This window comes from Nomascus leucogenys, chromosome 16 (assembly GCF_006542625.1).
Source record: "Nomascus leucogenys isolate Asia chromosome 16, Asia_NLE_v1, whole genome shotgun sequence".
NCBI lineage: Eukaryota > Metazoa > Chordata > Mammalia > Primates > Hylobatidae > Nomascus > Nomascus leucogenys.
The window spans coordinates 54,011,288-54,030,692 of NC_044396.1; the positions used below are offsets into that span (position 1 = coordinate 54,011,288).

The following is a 19,405-nucleotide window of genomic DNA, read 5'->3' on the forward strand; positions in this document are numbered from 1 at the left end:
CCCTTCCTTTATTTGAAATCCAGAGATTATCAAATATAGATATCTTCATGAATGCTCATACTTCTTGCTGTGACACCCTCAGGGTTTAATCTCAGGGTGTTGGTGGGTTTCATACTCACCTCTGCAGGACACCAGGGGTTTCCTGGAGGCAGCTTTGGAAGAGGAAAAGATGAAGAATGGGATCTAAGCCCCAACCCTGGATCAACTACAGCAGCTCTGATCTTGCATGTTTCTTGTTTTGTTTGTTTATTTTTGTTTGGTTTGGTCCTTTTTAAGACAGGGTCTTGCCCTGTCACCCAGGCTGGAGTGCAATAGTGTAATCTTGACTCACTGCAACTTTCACCTCCCAGGCTCATGTAAATTCTCCCACTTCAGCCCCCAGAGTGGCTTGGACCACAGGTGCATGCCACCACGCCTGGCTAACTTTTATATTTTTCTTTGAGATGAGGTTTCTCTATGTTGCCCAGGCTGGCCTTGAACTCCTGGACTAAAGCCATCTGCCGAACTTGGCCTATCAAAGTGCAAAGACTCCTTTACTGTCATTTTTCACATGTCCGAGCCACCACGCCCAGCCTGATCTTACATGTTTCTACATGGGCTTATGTGTAAGATTTTATTTGAAGAAATGGTGCTGCTATTAAGAAAGAAAAAAAAGAAAACTGCTAGTCTAAGTGAACTAAAATATCAGAGCTTATTTATATAAATATGAAAACTTATGGTATACTTAACGAGCCAATAAAATATCCTCTATGGTAGAAAATCCTCCTCCTCAGCAAGGTATAAAGGAGCCCCTGGAATCCAGGCTCATCCTACTTACCCAGCCCCATAGCTTGCTGCTCTCCACAAAGCCAGATCCAATCCTCAAACACATCATAGCCATTCACAGTGCCACGTCACGGCACACACACAGGTTGCTTATGATGTCCTGACTCCTTCTGCTCCTGGCAAATTGCTGCCTCTCCATTAGGAGCCATTCAGATGCCCACCTTTGATACAGCCTTATCTACTTTGACTATCTTCCCCACTCCTCAGGTAAACTATTCCTTCCAGTGTGCATACACTCACAGCACTTCACTAATACCTCTGGTATATTATATATGTGACTCTCTTCCCCACCGTGCTGTGAGCTCTTTTACCTCTAATCCTAAGTGTCCACTGAGTAAATGAAGATAATTCCAGAATTGCTTATGAACCAAGCATTGCTACCATAAGGTTGTATCATAGTAACATAGTGAATAAATAATAGGATGTTAAGATTTGCTTCAAATTTTAACTTTCACTGAGTATATAACACTGTCCATCTTCCTCCTCTAACTCTGTCTCCTTTTAGATTCACAGTTCTTTTGATTGAGATAGTTTCAGTAAGACCTATTTGGGAGCACAATTTCTCAGTTTCTCTTTGGCATGAATTTCCAACATGGCTTCCATCCCAAACACAGTCTAATACTGACACAGCCAAAAAGGCACAGATGCGCATATCTACTCACTCAAAGGCATTCTGACTTCTCTCTCCCACAGAGCTCTGACTTTTGACTGAGTTTAGTCTTCAAGCATAAAGCCCAAAGAAATAATATAATAGGGGCTTCAGACTTCTTTGCTAATACTATTGATCCTGCTAGCACACCTCCAGACAGCACCTTTGGTTTGCTCTGCTATTTCCAAAGGAAAAGAAGGCAGAGATTTGCATGCAGAAGAGGACAGCAAGTCAAAGTCTGGTGATTGTTGAAGCAGGGGGAGATGTCAAGTCAATGGAAGTAAAAGAAGGAGAACAAGATAGAGTTCTTCTTTCAACATCAATGATTAATTCAGCTTTGGAGAGTTTTGGGGGAAATTATAAGTTAATTAAATTAAAGCAATTAATAAGGTGGCCAACCTGTTTTGGTTTGCCCAAGACTTTCTTGGATTTAGTACTGAATATTCCACATCCCAGAAAACTGTTAGCCCCAGGCAAACCAGTTCACCATAGCAATGAGATATAAAATATTTCCTGACAAATTAGCAAAGATACAAATATATACTTATAACACCTAGTGTTAGCAAGGATGCAGAGTAATGAGCACTGACATTGTCAATGGGATAGATATTGATTCAGTCTTTTTGGAGAGCAATTTGGTTAAAACAACAAAACCCTTACCACCATATATACAAACTTCATGTTAAAAACGGCAAATTAAATAAACTCATTGGTATCGTTTCCCAGCCAAAACTCTAATAAAATGACAATAAAGGAATGTAAAAATTTAAATACACACACAAAAGAGGATGAAGAAGAGATAACATCAAAAGAGAGATATCAACAAAATTTCAGAAAATGGAAAGCAGTTTCACACGTGGTTGGATTTACAGAGTGGAGCAAAACTGAAATTAACCATCTGCAGTGATTGAAGTCAATGATTTGCCCTTCAAATGCCAGAAAAAGCTCAGGAACTAGAGGCACCAGATACCTCTGAAAATAAAGGTGAGAGGTGGAACTGAAAACAAGAAGGGTGATAAAAAGGTAGTTAGAAAGCATTTTTGTTCCAACACACTCTTCTCTACCCCACAGCGAGGCAACTTCCTCCCATACCCCAGCCTGATACTGGAGGTTTACTCACAAAAGACTGAACCAGGGAGGTTCTGAACGAAAGGCACAGCAGGGAGTGAGAGTAAGACTAGAGGCTGAAAATGGGATTCACAGTTCCCATCCTGTACTCAGCATCTAGAATGTCAGCAGCCTGGCAAAATATTGGAGGATTTCTCTTGGAAGAAATAGAATAGCCCTAGGGAAAAGTCTACAGTACAGATATTTATGGGTTCCTCAACAAAATGAACAAGTGTCTGGATGATAGCCCCACAGAGATTCCCAAGGAGCTCCATTCCTGCACACACAGCTTCCAATGAGCTTGTTAGTGTAGTGCACTTAATTATGAATGAAAAACAGAATGACCAGATATTTGAGAGCAATCTCCAAAGAAAAACATGCAACAAAACAAGAGGAGAAATGAACTTGGAAGAAACAAAAAATGTCAGAGGCAGAAAAAATTTAACAATTGTGATGGTTAATATTGAGTGTCAACTTGATTGGATTGAAGGATGCAAAGTATCATTTCTGGGTATGGCTGGGTAAGGATGTTGCCAAAGGAGATTAACATTTGAGTCAGTAGACTGGGAGAGGCAGACCCACCCTCAATCTGGGTGGGCGCCATCTAATCAGCTGCCAGCATGGCTAGAATAAAGCAGGCAGAAGTTGGAAGGACTAGGCTTGCTGAGTCTTCTGGCCGCATTTTTCTCCCATGCCAGATGCTTCCTGCCCTCGAACATCAGACTTCAAGTTGTTCAGCTTTTGGACTCTTAGACTTACACCAGTGATTTGCCAGGGCCTCTTGGGCCTTCAGCCACAGACTGACGATTACACTGCCAGCTTCCTTACTTTTAAGGTTTTGGGATTTGGACTGGCTTCCTTTCTCCTCGGCTTGCAGACGGCCTATTGTGGGACTTCACTTTGTGATCATGTGAGTCAATTCTCCTAATAAACTCCCCTTCATATATACATATATCCTTTTAGTTCTGTCCCTCTAGAGAACCCTGACTAATAGCCTCAGAAAGGCATAAAATACTATATCCATGACCAAGAATAGGAGGCTAGATAAAGACCCCTTAGCAAATTAACAAAGAGATTCTAGAAGCTAAATGTATGATAGCAGAGATTTTTTAAGTTTAATAAACAATTTTGGAGACACAATTTAAGAAATCTTCTTACACATAGCATAAAAAGAAAGAAAAGAAGTGTGAGGAAGAAGAATAGAGAGAAAGGATAAGAAGAGTAGTGCATTAAACCAAGATGTCCTTGTTCTATTATGAACAATAGAAATTCTGGAAGAGAAAATATCAGCATGTTCCCAAAACAGTAATATAAGAACATTTCCCAAAACAAACGGCATGAGTTTCCAGACTGAATGTGCCTGTATGCCCAAAGGCCTGGCACAATAAATTTTTAAAAGACCCCAATGGGGAATATCATTGTGAAATTTTTAGGATGTCAGAGATAAAGAGTAGATTCAAAAGTTTCTAGAGATACATGATAGGTTATTATTTTTTAAAGGCTTAGAAATCAGAATTGCATTTTTGAAACTTTTCAAAAGCAGCACTGTACTTAAGAAGACCATGGAACATTGTCTTCAAAATGTTAAGAGGAAATGATTTCCAGCGAAGAATTATATTCCAAGCTAATATTGAAATCAAGAACTGGACCATGATAAATATCTTTTCATACATGCAAGTATTAAAACTTAGCTCCAATGCATGCTTTCTTAAGCTGCTGCCTCAGGAAACTACCGGAGGTTAGGTTCTATAAAAACAAAGATTAAAACTTGGAAAGACAAGGACATGAAGGCTATGGAGGACATCCAACACAAGAAACAGGGGAATCCTCCAAAGATGATGATGAAGTGGATTCTCAGAACAAAAGTATGTGGTAGGTTTAGAGAATAATCACTCCTGATTGACACAGGAGAGCAGAGAGTTCCATAAAGACAGCTCCAAGAAACACACGAGCAAGAAACCACTAGAGCACCAGAAATGTTGACCCTTACTGAGAAAATTGTTCTGCTTTCCTGGAGCTGTAGCCGTTGGCAATTAAGTCCAGGAGAATAAAAAAGTTGTACAAGAAAGGAAATGTAAGCATCACATGTATCCATGTGGCTCATATGTTAGCTATAAGGAGTCAACCATAATGACATAAACAGTGAATATTGTTTTAACCCATAATTGTGATAGTATTATATTGGGAAGATGGGAGTAAGAGAAGGTGTGCACTGGAGAATTGAGGGAGAGCTGGGGAATGGGGGACTGAGAGGAGCTAAATCATCATCTTCCATTATAAGGAGATTGTGTCAAAATTGAAAAATCGAGAAGCAGCAGTATATGCAGATTGTTTAGAAATATGGAGGCAGTGGTGAGCTATAATTGCCTGTATTGACCCCTGAAAGCTGAATGTTAAATTTTTAGAAATTTTGCAAGCTGGTTGTTAAAGTCATTATTTAGACTTAAATTATGTAAGCTTATGGTTAAATAAATTATATTTAAAAGCCAAGGTAATACATTTAAAAACTCATCACTCCTCTAGAATTGGAAACGCAAGGAAAGGATTCTCCCTTAGAGTCCCCAGAGGGAACCAGCCGTGTCTACACATTGATTTCAGCTCAGTGCGTCTGTTTAGACTTCTGACGCCCAGAATTGTAAGATAGTAAATCTGTGTTACTTTAAGTCATTAAGTTTGTAGTAACTTGTTATACTAGCAAAAGAAAACTAATACGGGCAACTTTGTTCCTCTTGATTTGGGTTGTCCGTGGAGCTGAAGGGGAGGAAACTGAGAGATCCCTGGCCCAGGGGAAGTTGACTGTGGAGCTCGCTAAATTCTTGCCACCCTCTGAGTCAGTGGGGTTTCTCAGCTTACATTGGGAGAGACCGCTGTGGCTCTAGCTATCAGACCACACTATATACAGAACTGCTAAAAACGTGGGTGGAACACACAGGTAGGAGGAGCAGGGGGAACAAAGACCTCATGAACAATCTGGAAGACATAGTCTGAGCAAACCAAAATAAATATTGTAAGCCCATATGCGTGATATTAAAAAAAAAAAAGCGAAAACAAACCAGCTCACCAAAGTATACAAGTGCCCTACCTCAAGAAAAGTAAACATGAAAATGACAATCTAAAAGAACAAATATATCCAATGGTAATGAATCATTAGACGGCTCTGTGTTGAGCACCTGCTATAAAAGATAGCCTTAGGTTTCTATTGTGTTCTCTTATATGTTATTGCATTTCTCATATGTATGATTCCATTTGAGACCCTATGCATTTGTAAGATAGGAAGGCAGATGAGAAAATTCATGTTTACCAAAAGTAGGTGCTTTGTCAACATAAGTTAGCTGTTAAGGCTGCATGTGTTCCTGGGTCTCGACTTCATGTCCAGGTACTGTTTATTTTTTCACTGTACAGTGCTGCAGTAAATGGAAGATACATTTCCTTGCCCTCAGGGAATTTGCAATCATTCATATCACAATTATATAACTGTCATTTAAAATAATAATAATAATTCCACAAATCTGCAAAAGGATTCATCACCAGGCTACCCTTAAGTAGTAAACAAGACTGTTGCATTCCATGATACCACCGAGTATTCATGTACAGGTTTTGAACTACCATGTCTGACAAAGAATTAGAAGTTACTGTGACTTAAAATCAATCCAAAACAAGGGATTGACTTTCACAGATATTACAATATCAGTTAATAAAGAAATGAATAAAATTATAAAAATTTTAGTTGCAGTTTTTTAGGAACACTGTTTCTATGTAAAGTAAATCTACACAATAATTAATAAACTACTTACAGCAATTATGATATTTTCTAAGACTTACAGGATTTCCCTTAATCAAGTTTGAGGCCACAGGCACAACTTTTTTTTAGGAGCTGGTTCCAAATGAATGGTGTTTTAATTACGATCCATGAAGCCTCCTCAGTCTTAATCTTTCAAAGTCTTGGACAAAAGTTAGAAAATGTTTAGCATGTGCTTCACTTTGCTATGCTTTTTTCTAAAAGCAAACTATTCAAATTACAAGCAAATAGTAACTAGTGATTAATATCTAATAGCATAATAAAGGAGGCACTCAATTTTAACTAAAATTTTCAAAAATGACAAATATCCAAGTACAGCTGTGTACATTTCTCACTGACATTGATTGCTGCCATTTATCATTTAATCTCATGCTAGTTTTCTCTAACAGGGACAAATAGAAAATCCCTCCCTCGTTTGGGGAAGAGTCAAAGTTAGGTCACATGCCCTGTCCTCGGCTCCCTGGGATGAGTGCTATGTGACTAAAGAAAAATTTTTCCAGCTTCCTCTGACAGCTGACTTCACTCCCTATTTTTTTTTTTTTTTTTTCTGTGAGACGGAGTCTCACTCTGTCACCCAGGTTGGAGAGTGCAGTGGTGCCATCTCAGCTTACTGCAAGCTCCGCCTCCCAGGTTCACGCCATTCTCTTGCCTCAGCCTCCCGCGTAGCCGGGACTACGGGCACCCGCCACCAGGCCCAGCTAATTTTTTGTATTTTTTTTTTTTTTATACTTTAGGTTTTAGGGTACATGTGCACAATGTGCAGGTTTGTTACATATGTATCCATGTGCCATGTTGATTTCCTGCACCCATTAACTCGTCATTTAGCATTAGGTATATCTCCTAATGCTGTCCCTCCCCCCTCCCCCCACCCCACAACAGTCCCCGGAATGTGATGTTCCCCTTCCTGTGTCCATGAGTTCTCATTGTTCAATTCCCACCTATGAGTGAGAACATGTGGTGTTTGGTTTTTTGTCCTTGCGATAGTTTGCTGAGAATGATGTTTTCCAGTTTCATCCATGTCCCTACAAAGGACACGAACTCATCATTTTTTATGGCTGCATAGTATTCCATGGTGTATATGTGCCGAGAGGATGTGGAGAAATATGAACACTTTTACACTGTTGGTGGGACTGTAAACTAGTTCAACCATTGTGGAAGTCAGTGTGGCGATTCCTCAGGGATCTAGAACTAGAAATACCATTTGACCCAGCCATCCCATTACTGGGTATATACCCAAAGGACTATAAATCATGCTGCTATAAAGACACATGCACACATATGTTTATTGCAGCACTATTCACAATAGCAAAGAGTTGGAACCAACCCAAATGTCCAACAACGATAGACTGGATTAAGAAAATTTTTTGTGTTTTTTAGTAGAGACGGGTTTTCACCGTGTTAGCCAGGGTGGTCTCGATCTCCTGACCTCGTGATCCGCCTGCCTCGGCCTCCCAAAGTGCTGGGATTACAGGCGTGAGCCACCGCACCCAGCCCAGCTCACTCCCTTTTAAAAAGGCATTATTAGTAATACGCATTTGTTAAGCACTTACTGTCTCGCAAGCACTCTGCTACAAACTTTTACATATTATTTCATTTAATCTTCACAACAACCCAAATGAATCAGGAGTTTCTGTCATCTTCAGACGTGAAGGCCCAGGAAGAAAAGTCAAGTGTGTAAGTCCTCACAGCTCCTGAGGTTAAATAAATTATATTTAAAAGCCAAGGTTCTGAAATCAAATCCAAGCAAGCTGACCCTAGAGCCTCTTTCTCCACACTGTGTGCTCACCTCCTCAGAACTCCCACCCAGCTCCCAAACCTCCTCCTCACTCCATCGCCTTCTCATTCCCTTTCATCTGGGAATCATTCTCACAGTGCGAGGTGTGGTATGGAGGAAGACCGGAGCCTATCTCCTCTGTGACTATTTTCTTATCAACCTTGGGGTTTTTCTTTGGCCAACTAGATTTACCCACTCAATCCAGATATTGGTTCTGTAACTGCAGGGATGAGGTTTCTCTCCATTTGCCAACTTGGCCTCTGCCAAAGTCTTGCTTTCAATTTTTAAAAAAGATTGTGTCACCTCTATCCCCTCCCCTCTCTTTTTGAAATGTTTTAAACCATGTTTCTCACTTTTTTTTTTTTTAACCCAGGCTTCCTCTGTTATCATCTGCCTTCTCCCACCAGCCAGGGGGATTTAGGCTGGCATTCCGTTCTGTGGTTGGTATTCTTAAAATAATAGGGGATTGGAAATTTAGAGATGCTTCCGTGGGAGGGCAGGTCTCCATTCCTGCACTGAATGAAATTCACTTCCTTATCATTCCACATATTAATATCATATCAGGTAACCATTAAATGCTTTGAAAAACACAAAAGCACTTTGAGAGGCTAGAAAGCTATGGGTGAGAGTGGGGAGGACTATTTCAGACAGAGGGGTAGAGGAAGGGCTCTCTGAGGCAGTGACATTTGACAAAGATCTGGATGAAATGCAGGAGTGAGTCGTGTGACTGCTGGGGGAAGACTTACTTGGCAAAAAATGGCAAACCAGGGTTGTGGTTTAAGCACTTAGGGAGGGGAGCTTTTAAAAAATGCTGATGCCTGCTTTGCATCCCTGAGCAATGAACTTAGAATTCCAAGCAGATGGGGCCTGGGCATTAGTGTTTTTTCAAATCTCCCCACGTGATTCTAACATGCAACAGAACAGAGAACTACATTAACCAACAATCAGAACAGCACCTTATAATCAGATAGTATTATATACTTTCCAAAGCATTTACATGTCCTGTATATAATTTCAATTAAGCTCAATCAATCTCTAAGACACTTAAAGCAAGTCTACTTACTGCCATACGGTGGCTCAGAGAACATAAAACTTTGTGCTTCAAGTCCCCTGTGGAGTTGTGAGTTCCAGTTTCCTTCCAAGAGGCTAACTGTGTGCAAATGTGTTTACTCGACACACAAGGATATCAACAACCAACAACAAAGCAAGACCATGACCTACAAAAGCCACAGTGCATGTGAGGGTGATGGAATGCCAGTGCTGATAAGGGCTGGTGGGATTAATTATGGATGCCTCCATGGAAAAGTAGAATCTTAAATGCTGAGAGAGTAAAGGAGAGAGATCTGGAGAGAGGAGGTGAGACAGGCATTTTAAGGTAACAAAAAACAGCATCTTCACAAAGACTTGACAAGAAAAGCCATATTTTATATGACCTGATAGGATTGTTCCAATTTTCTTTTCTTTCTTTTTTTTTTTTTTTTTTTTTTTTTTGAGGCAGAGTTTCCCTCTTCTTGCCCAGGCTGGAATGCAATGATGAGATCTTGGCTCACTGCAACCTCCGCCTCCCGGATTAAAGCGATTCTCCTGTCTCAGCCTCCTGAGTAGCTGGAATCACAGGTGTCCACCACTACACCTGGCTAGTTTTTGGTATTTTTAGTAGAGATGGGGTTTCACCATGTTGGCTAGGCTGGTCTCAAACTCCTGACCTCAGGTGATCCACCCATCTCAGCCTCCCAAAGTGCTGGGATTACAGGTGTGAGTCACCACGCCCGGCCAGATTGTTCCAATTTTCTAGAAGGACAAAGAGTACCTGTAATCTTTATCCGTCTTAAATGAAGGACTCGACACAGATTTGTTCATGAGTTTATAACAGATTGGTTAGAATGATATTTTTATTATAAGTGCTCTCATCAGCAGATGGGACAATTTAAGGACTCAACAAGAAGTAAGTGGGTTCTAGTTTCTCCCTGATCATGGACAGACATGCACACATGTGCATCTAAGATTATGTGTATAAATATTCTACATCCAGAATAAGAGAGATTTTGAATGATGAAAACTCACGTTTCTAATTTCATTGTAGCCAAAGACATATTTATCATTATGCCCAATCAATTTTATACCAAAGAACCAATCAAATAAAATGGTTTGAATTCCCTTTCCTGTTGTGTTTGTTGGAGTATGAGGCACAGAAGTCAAATCTTTTCCCTGAGTTTGTGTTTAGGAGGACTCCTGGAGGGCTATTGCTAGGCTCTCTTCTCCCTGCCTCACTGTCCTAGGGGAGAAGCAGTGTTTTCTCTAATCAGTCCTTTGGGGATAGAAACTAGGAATGTGGAGCCTCAGCCCTTCGTCACTCAATTTTTCTCTTTGGGGTGTCAACTGCCTGCAGGAAACATGAACACTTACATGGTCCCAGTCTGTGCTTTAGGGAGGCAGGGTTTATACTGTGGAGAAACCCACTGGGGTTTCCTTTCTCCTCTCTCTCTCTTTCTTTCCTCTCTCTTTCTGGGTGGCTGCAGTGGTAGTGTTTGTGCATGTGATATTTTTTCCACTTAGTGTGAATTCACAGGTCATGCTCTCCAGTATGGTAGGTTTACTGGATCCTGGTGTAACTGAAATCAAGATTTTCTCCACCTACCCTCCTTTACTCAGTGTCATTGTATTTCTGCTATTTGTATTTATTATACTTGACAATAATAAATACTTTGTTTGGGGAATATCCTTGTGCCTAAAATAATTTTTTAGGAGCCACAGACTGTCTTATTTTTAATTTCAAGTGGATGGGGCTGGTTCTATAATAATCTTAGGTCAATTATCAACCCTTCAGATGTATTAAAAAGTGATCCACTTGGGTGATCTTGTGTCTAACTCTACTTCCTAGTGCTTCAGTACTTGAGAGAACTACATCCATTCCAGCCAGGCTAGAGCTGTTGAAGGAGCCTCAGCTGTACCCAGGCACCAGAGTGTCCATCAGTCTAGCTGAGTCTACTCATATCAAAGTCTCCATTAACTTCTATGTTGCTAAAGCCAATGGTCAATTCTCAGCCTTCACCTCCCAGCATCATTTGACACAGCTGTTCAGTACCTTCATGAAATGATTTCTTCTTCCTACCTTCCCAAATGCTTGTTCTCATTTTCCTTTGCTGGTTCCCCCTCATCTTCCTGATCTCTACATTGGAGTCACCCAGGGCTTAGGTCTAGAAATTCTTCTTTTTTCTGTCCACACATACTTTCCAGGTGATCTCATCCAGTCCTATGGCTTTAGATAAAATCTACATGCTGACAATTGCCAAATTTGTATCTCCAGTCTGGCTCCTCTCCCCTGAACTGCAGATCTATACCTTCAAATACCTACTCATCTACTTTGCCTGTCTAATAGATGTTTAGGACTTAATATGTCCCCAGATTGCCCCTTGATCTTTCCTTCAAACTCTGTTTCCTTCCCAGTCATTCCTATTCTCATAACAGCAATTCCATTCTGGTTGTTCAAACCAAAACCATGGTGCCATTCATGACTTCTCTTCTCCTTACACCCCAGCCAGATACATGAGAAAATCCTGTTATATGAACTATCAAAACTGATCCAGAATCTGACCTCTTCTCATTACCACCATTTCTACCTCCAAATTTTAACACTAACAGCCATTCCCAGGGGTATTACAATGGCCTCCTAACTGGTGTCGCTAGTTCTGTCCTTACTCTCTTTAGCCTCTTCAGAATGCGGCAGCCAGAGAGGTCTGACTTAAACTTAAACAAGTCAGAGCATGTCACTTCTCTGCTCAAGATCTTCCAAGCACTCCCATCCTACTCAGAGTAAACGCCAGAGTTCTTATCTTTAAGAATCCTCCATGCTCTGGCTCCCTTTTCTGCTCTGACCACCACCTTCTACTATCCCCCATCTCTGTTCTCTCTGCTCCAGCCACTCTGGCCTTCCACTGTTCCTCAAGCACACCAGGCCACACCCAACACAGGCCTTTGTACTTGGCACTCCCTCATCCTGGCATGGTCTCCCACCAAGTATCTGCCAGGCTACCTCCCTCATTTCCTTCAGGCTTTTTCTCAAAAGTCACCTTCTCAATGGAACTATCCTTGGCCATTCTATCTAAAATTTCAAACCGCCCCTACCTTCAGTTTTCCTAGTTTTTTTCTCCTTAGCAATCATCACTACCTAAAATACTACATATTTCACTTGCTTATGTTGTTCCCTATCTAAATATCAACTCCATAAGGACATGGTTGCCTCTTATTCACCACTTTCCCCCCAGGACCTAGCACAGTGCCTGGTGCGCAGCAGAAGCTCCATAAATAATTGTCAAATGACTAAATGATGATGAAGCAACTTCTTAGAAATTTCTGAAGTAATTTTGAACTTCAGCTTTCTGATTGGAAATTTGATTCCTTTGGATTTTTAGCTCCACAGAAAAGCTTCCAATTTTGGACTTTAATTCCTTTGGACTTTAACTTTGGAATTTTCACTGGCAAGGGGATTTAATTTGTAGGCTTTATTTTTTGTCTGTGAAATTTATCATGGAAAAGGGCTTATACAAATTGAAGGCATTGCCATATCGTGAACATTTTATTAATATTTATCTTAAAGTTGTCATGTTATCTCCCTGCTGAATCTCTGATGAGCCTACTGAACAATGTGACATAATTAGGGATGAATTTTTCAGCTTTGGGTAATTTATTTAATGCACCATCTCTGAATTTGACATTGAAGTTCATTGTTCACTCATTCAATAAAATGTCATCTATGCCTAGGTATGCTGTGCTCATCCATTTGAACCAGGGGTCAGTTGAAAATTGAAGGGCTGAGAGCCATATCTGGTACCCCCCACCTTTTTTTTTTTTTTGGCTTGCACATTGTTTAAAACAAAATGAAAATAGATTTTCAGTTTTGCTAAGATGTAGCAACACTGGGCCCCTTTCCCTGGCATTGTATTTCTACTGCCTCCTTTATAATGGACTGACAGTCTCCATTTGACCACAGCTCACCTCCAGGCATTCAATCATGCTGCTTGCCTAGCTGTTGGAGGAACACTGCTTATAGATGCCAGCACCTGGCCCCTGCTCTGGGCCTCTAGACTTAGAGGGCCCCACTTTCACCTTTTTTTGTCTGTGCTCCTCCTCATGCATCAAGGAGTCTGAGAGCCCTGTGCCCACACTGAGCTTACATTGACCTTCTCCTAAACCCTGACAGCCTTCCAGGTACCAGGGATCCTGGAATTCCCTGTTCAATTGGTCTGAGCTGAAGCAGGAGAATAGGGTCGGGAGGCAGGGCACCTAAGGCTGATTCACGCTGACTTCCTAGAACTAAATCAAAAGGAAAACCCCAACTTTTCACACCTAAGTAACAAAAGGACCAAAGGTTACTCCCTTTGCAAACCTCCCCCATTTCTGCCTGGCAGATGGAAAGTTGAAAGTACCTTTGATTAGTTGCTTTCTGCAACCAATCAGATGTTTGCATAGGAGCATAATTTTGTGACTACACTTCAGCCTCTGATTGGTTGCAGAAGGCAACTCCTTGACGCATGAGGAGAAGCACAGACCAAAAACAAGGCTTTCTGCAACCAACCAGACTGATCACAGACCACTACTCCATTTGCATGGGGTGTATGCCAAGAGCCCGATGGAAAACCTTTAGAGGGTATTTGGACCCCAGAAGATCCTGTAACCAGGGTCCTTGAGCCACTGCATGGCCCGCTCCCACTCTGTGGAGTATACTTTCATTTTCAATAAATCTCTGCTTTCTTTGCTTCATTCTTTTATTGCTTTGCTGTGTATTTTGTCTAATTCTTTGTTCAAAATGCCAAGAACCTGGACAAATTGCAGTCAAGACCCTCTACTGGTAACAGAGCCACTCCTAGGACCTGTGTGAGCCCTTGCCTGGGGAGGTCCTCCCAAGGGCAGACAAAACAGTTCTAGTGTAGGGGGCAGTGATGCTAAAGCATGCGGCTGTAACAGTGTGGGCCTGGAGAGTTCACACATGTGGTAGGCCTCCCAAAGACATCCACATCCTAGTTCCCAGGGCCTATGAATATGTTACCTTCTATGGTAAGGACACTTTACAAATGTGATTAAGTTAAGGATCTCAGGATGGGAAGTTTATCCTGGATGATCTGGACAGACCCAATGTAATTATAAGAATCTTTCAAGAGAGAGGGAGGAGGATCAGAGTCAGTAGTAGGAGATGTGGTGATGGAAGTAAGAGGTTGGAGTGATGAGATAAAGGGGCTCTGAGCTAAGGAATGTAGGCAGCCTGGAGAGGAAGGAAAAAGCAAGAGAAGACATTCTCCCCATAGGGCATCCAGAAGGAAAGCAGCCCTGCTGGGACCTTGATTTTAGACTCTGATCTTCAGAACCGCAAGATAATAAATTGGCATGGTTTTAGGCCACACATTTGTGGTTAATTTGTTACAGCATCTACAGAAAACTAATACAGCTTGATTGCATGGGAGTCCTGCCACAAAGAGCCAGGGATGGGAAGGGAAGACAAGGTGCGGGGCTACAGGTTCCATCTGCCTCTTGCCTCGGGCACCCTAAAATATTAATTGATAACAATAAAAGCTCAAAGTCCTGTTTTAATAAAAGACTTAAACCAAAGTCTACACATGTATACTAACTTTTAAGTGTCATGTCTGTGCAATGACCAAAATTGCAGGTATTGTTAGCATAATGGCATTTAAGTAATCCTCCCATTTATGTATTTGTTATAAAATCATTCAGGAGTGTGTTACAAAGAACAATTTAATCCAATCATGTTAAACCAGATGTAAGCAAGAAAAATATTTTATTGGGGCTTGATTTCATGTATCTTTTTGACAAGCTTCAAACCAAATTTCTCTGTCTCAAATTTCTCAAATATTTACATGTGTTTTCTGTTCCCAGGAAACAGACACCATAATATTTTATTTTACAGTTTGAAAATTGAGGAAATTAAAAACAGAAAATACACTAGTTCATGAGCATGGGCACAATACTAATTCACCAGAAGAAGAGGGGACTCAATTAGATGTTGTGTTCTTTCCAACTCAGCCTCCCATCACTCTCTTTACTTCACATACTTAAAAATTTCCCATCACAAATACAACAACTTCAATAGTCTAGATATAAAGAAAAATGACTTTTTTCCTTACCTAAAGAGCAGTGTTAGAAATGAGTATTTCACAGAATGGACAGAACAAATACCTAATAAGAAAACCTTTTCCCATAGTTTCTGTCTTATCTTAGGGGATTCTGTTAAAGTTTGATTTGGCTGTACATGTACTCACCAAGGTCCCTTTGTTCACATAAAGTTCATATGAAACAAATAAACAAGAATAAAAATCACATAAAAGAGAGTGCACTTAATAATCCTTTTTTTTCTGTTCTGATGATTTAAGTTGTTACTTTGTTTGAACCATTTCAGGAACCAGGCAAGGGTAGCAAAGTGGGCTGTGAAACACATTAACTCAGTGGCCCACACCCATGCAGTGAATTCCCTTCTGGAAGAGGCCAACTCATCACTGCTGCTGAGATTCATGTACTCTACACAAAGGTCTGACTTGGTCAAAGCGTTGACATAGTCTTGAAAATTCTGAAAAGTGAAAGATGGTCTATTTGTTTTGCTTTACTGGGGGCAAAGATCTGGAGAAATAGGATTTGGCCCACAGGTCAGCCTCTACAGAGACTCAAGAATAGAGAAGAGAAAATAAAGAGGGAATGAGGAAAGAAATAGTATCTACCAAAAAGGTTCAAAAAGGGTTCAAGGGATTATGCTCTACCCTCCCCACCCCCGCAAAAAAAAAAAAACAAAAACAACAACAACAAAAAAAAAAACCAGAATGTTCATGAGTTATCTAAAGAACATCTGGCCGAAATTGACCTGAAAAAATGTTATTTTAGATGAATGTTCTCTCAAGTCTGGAAAGAAACCAAAATCTTATTATAAATATCCTAGTTGAGGTTCTAGAAAAACAGTATATGAAACTGCATTTCATGTGCTTTGAGCACAATTTAATTCTTAGGTTTTTCCTAAATTCATCCCAGGAAACAGTAATTGATAGTATTCTTGGTGCAGCTTAACCAAGAGCTTCTTGTCTTTTGGCTGAATCTGTCCTATCTGCTGTATGGACCATACCTAGTTTCCTCAGAGCCTCCCAGTTCCTGTCCCCTTTTGGAAAGGATGGTAATGATATCAGCACTCCCTCTTAATGGGCACTATTTTTTAAATAGAAAAATCTGGAAAAACACAAAACAATATAGAAGTTTTTTCCAATCAGCCTTTGTGCAGCTGACTTGGCTCCTAACATACCTCCCTCCTCCTAATCAAAATTCTAGATTGGAACTCATCAGCTTTGACAGGGGCCCAGCACAATGCATGCTAGACCCCAACACAGTTCCCCTCAACAGGGCTGGGACCATCTGCAGGCACTTACTTCAGCTGTGTGCCAGGGGAGATGTTCCCAAACAGAGATATTTTAATCCTCTGGAATTCAGATTTTCATTTTTTTTTTGCCATACCAATAGCTGGTTTTAATTTTTTTAGAGGAAATACTATAGTTTAAAAAAAGAGTTCTAAAATATTTAACAGAATTTCCAGCAATGATTATTTCTAAAATGTAAAGATTTGAAACATAATTTATACAAAACTAAAAACCAGAAGGATTCATTCTTGCTTTTTCTTTTTTTCAAAAAAATCCAGACAATTTGTCACAAGAAAGTTCAGTATGTGATAGCAGCTGCAGCCTCAGTCACCTTCGGAATCACTGTCCCTCCTCATGGGGACAGAGCTCCGCACTGAGGACAGCAACACATCTTCAATCAGCTTCTTAGGGTTTTCCTCCAAGTCTGTCTTAATTGCTCCAGATTCAGACAGTTTCCACCCCAACTCATCTCTTGTCAGGTTCATGCCACCAAACACCAGAGGACCGATCAACTGAGTCTTGATGTCTCCTTCCAGGTAAACAAATATCATGGGCAGATTCCTATCAGGATAATTGGGTATGCAGGTTGTTGAACTGGCTTTGATAAATTTGACATCAGGAAACTTCCTGGCAAGTCCACTGAGGTGCTGATTTATCAGCGCACAGAGGGGAATTCCTTGTTTGTAAAGGTGCAAGACGACCCTCAAGCCCTCACAAGCTTGGGTAACTTCTTAAACATAATACTTCCCTGAGATCCCCAAAACTTCTCCAAATTTATCCTTCAGTTTAATTGCTTTCCACTCAGCGAGTCTCTGCCATCTGTACATTTCAATAGCATGTTCATCCTCCTCATTAAACTCGTCTTCATGACCCTCCAGCTCTTCCAAAGTCATATCTTCGTATGTTGTCACCACTGACTGCTGAAGGATGCACTGCTCCTCTTCTGCCTCCTCTTCCAATTCTTTTAGACTTTCCTTGGTGGGTAAGACGCCCTTCTTGTCTAAGATGTCATTCTACTCAGTGTCTATGTTGGGGTCCTGCATCTTGTTTCCAATCGTTAAAGCCAGTTGTGCTGGGGAATTCAGATTTTCTAAAAACATGTTTACAATTTAAATTTGGCTGACTCTTGCAGATATGTGGGCCTAAGTCAATCAAATCTATATCATGATAAAGCCTAAGTTCCTTCCCTTTCTTAATAAAGTATGAAAAGATGCTAGAAAAAGTCTACAGTCATTTCTAACTCTTTCTCTCTGGCAGCCTTAGATCCATCTTTCATGCCAAAACTATATGTCATGGAGGAGCTAACCTGTTTAGAGCATGATCCCAATAGCAGGAAGCATACTGAAGAATATAATACTTCGGGCCTCCAAGCTGAGCCCCTGTGTGTATCTAATCAGTTCTCACATCATAAGAGAGAGAGACTCCGAAAGTTCAAAATGAGGAGGAAATGAGGATCTCTGCAAAGTCTCTCACCTTCCACTAATGCTTTGCTTCTGTGAGCAACTGCATTTCTCTGCAGTAGTTTTCCCCACCACTCCTCTCACTTTTCTGCTGCTTTATTTTACTTCAGTTAATTGCTCTTTCCCTTCAGCATGTTCTTTTGCCATTGACTTCTGTTTTTTAAGCCAGCAAAATACCTTTCTTTCTTCTTTCCAGCAGCCCTTGGCCTCTTGGGAAGGCTTAGTCATTTCTGCACTACATTCCAAACCAAAATAAAGTGAACAATCTCAAATGCCTTGGAAAGGGCTCCCTTAGATTTTCATTGAGAATGGCTTTTTCTTTACTCCCAAGGTCTAAGATCACTGGAAGAAGGACACTGAAGACGGTGAAAGCTCCAGAGCTCTGTCCCTCACCTTCATGGTGATGTTTCCCAAAGTGTGCAAGGCAAACCATTGGAGTTACTCAAGACAATTTTAGTGGTACACAGCTATGGTGGATTATGGTTGTGTATTTATTTTCATGTGCTTTAGAAAAAAAGTATAGCTGGCATAACCAATTTCAAAGCTATTCACAGCTATAACTGCTGCTTAGGGCAAATGCAAGGTAAAATATAAAGAGGGAGTGGCTTAAAGAAAGACATTAAGTAAAAAATAATATAGATAGAATGTGATATAGTAAAAATCACGGAGATGGGACTTGAATGACAAAAGCCTGGGAAATGCTGCTTGATGGAAATGACTTGGACCTAGGAAGAATAGGACATGATGTCAGCTCTGGCTATACTGCCGCCCCCACTGCAAAGCCCTGAGCTTGGGGTAGATGGTGGGAAAGCAGCTGTTAGCCTATGAATCACCAGGCTAAGATTCACAATTTCACACCAGGGACCAAAAATACTCAGAAATGTTTCTGAATGGATAAATCAACTTCATATTATGCTATAACCAAGGATAGCATTGCCATTAAATTTACAATTAGAAGCACCCTGATCCAAAATTCTTTCAGTGTGGAGGCTAAAGCCTACAAAGGTCACATGATTTGGCCCAGTTTCACCCCAGGAAATAGTAGCAGAACTAGAACTTAGACCTCAAACATGATTCATTCTAACTCTTTCTACTACATTTTGCTGCTAGATGTCTTTCATATGCCCCAACAGTCTTATCTACTCCTGAATATATCTAGCTAGATATACAGAGTAGTAGGAGATAAAATCAGAGCGGTAACATGGGGTGGGGGAGATTGAGTCAGAACCTGAAGGCCTGTTTGAGGACTTTCAGGAGGTTCAGCCCAAAGGTGGAGCTGATAGCTGTATCTAGACACTAGAGAATTAGCAGTAAACAAAAGAGACAACAAACTTTTCCATTGTGAAGGTTTACATTTTAATGGAGGAGAAAATCTAGAATCTGAAA

General features: G+C 40.7%; 1 protein-coding gene and 1 pseudogene across 3 annotated transcripts in view; both read right to left on the reverse strand.

Annotated features, from left to right (window-relative positions):
* NCALD (neurocalcin delta) overlaps nt 1-19,405 on the reverse strand; it is a 424,053-nt gene that overhangs the window by 178,811 nt on the left and 225,837 nt on the right. The window lies entirely within an intron of this gene.
* Nucleotides 16,883-17,602, reverse strand: LOC100599512 (annotated as a pseudogene).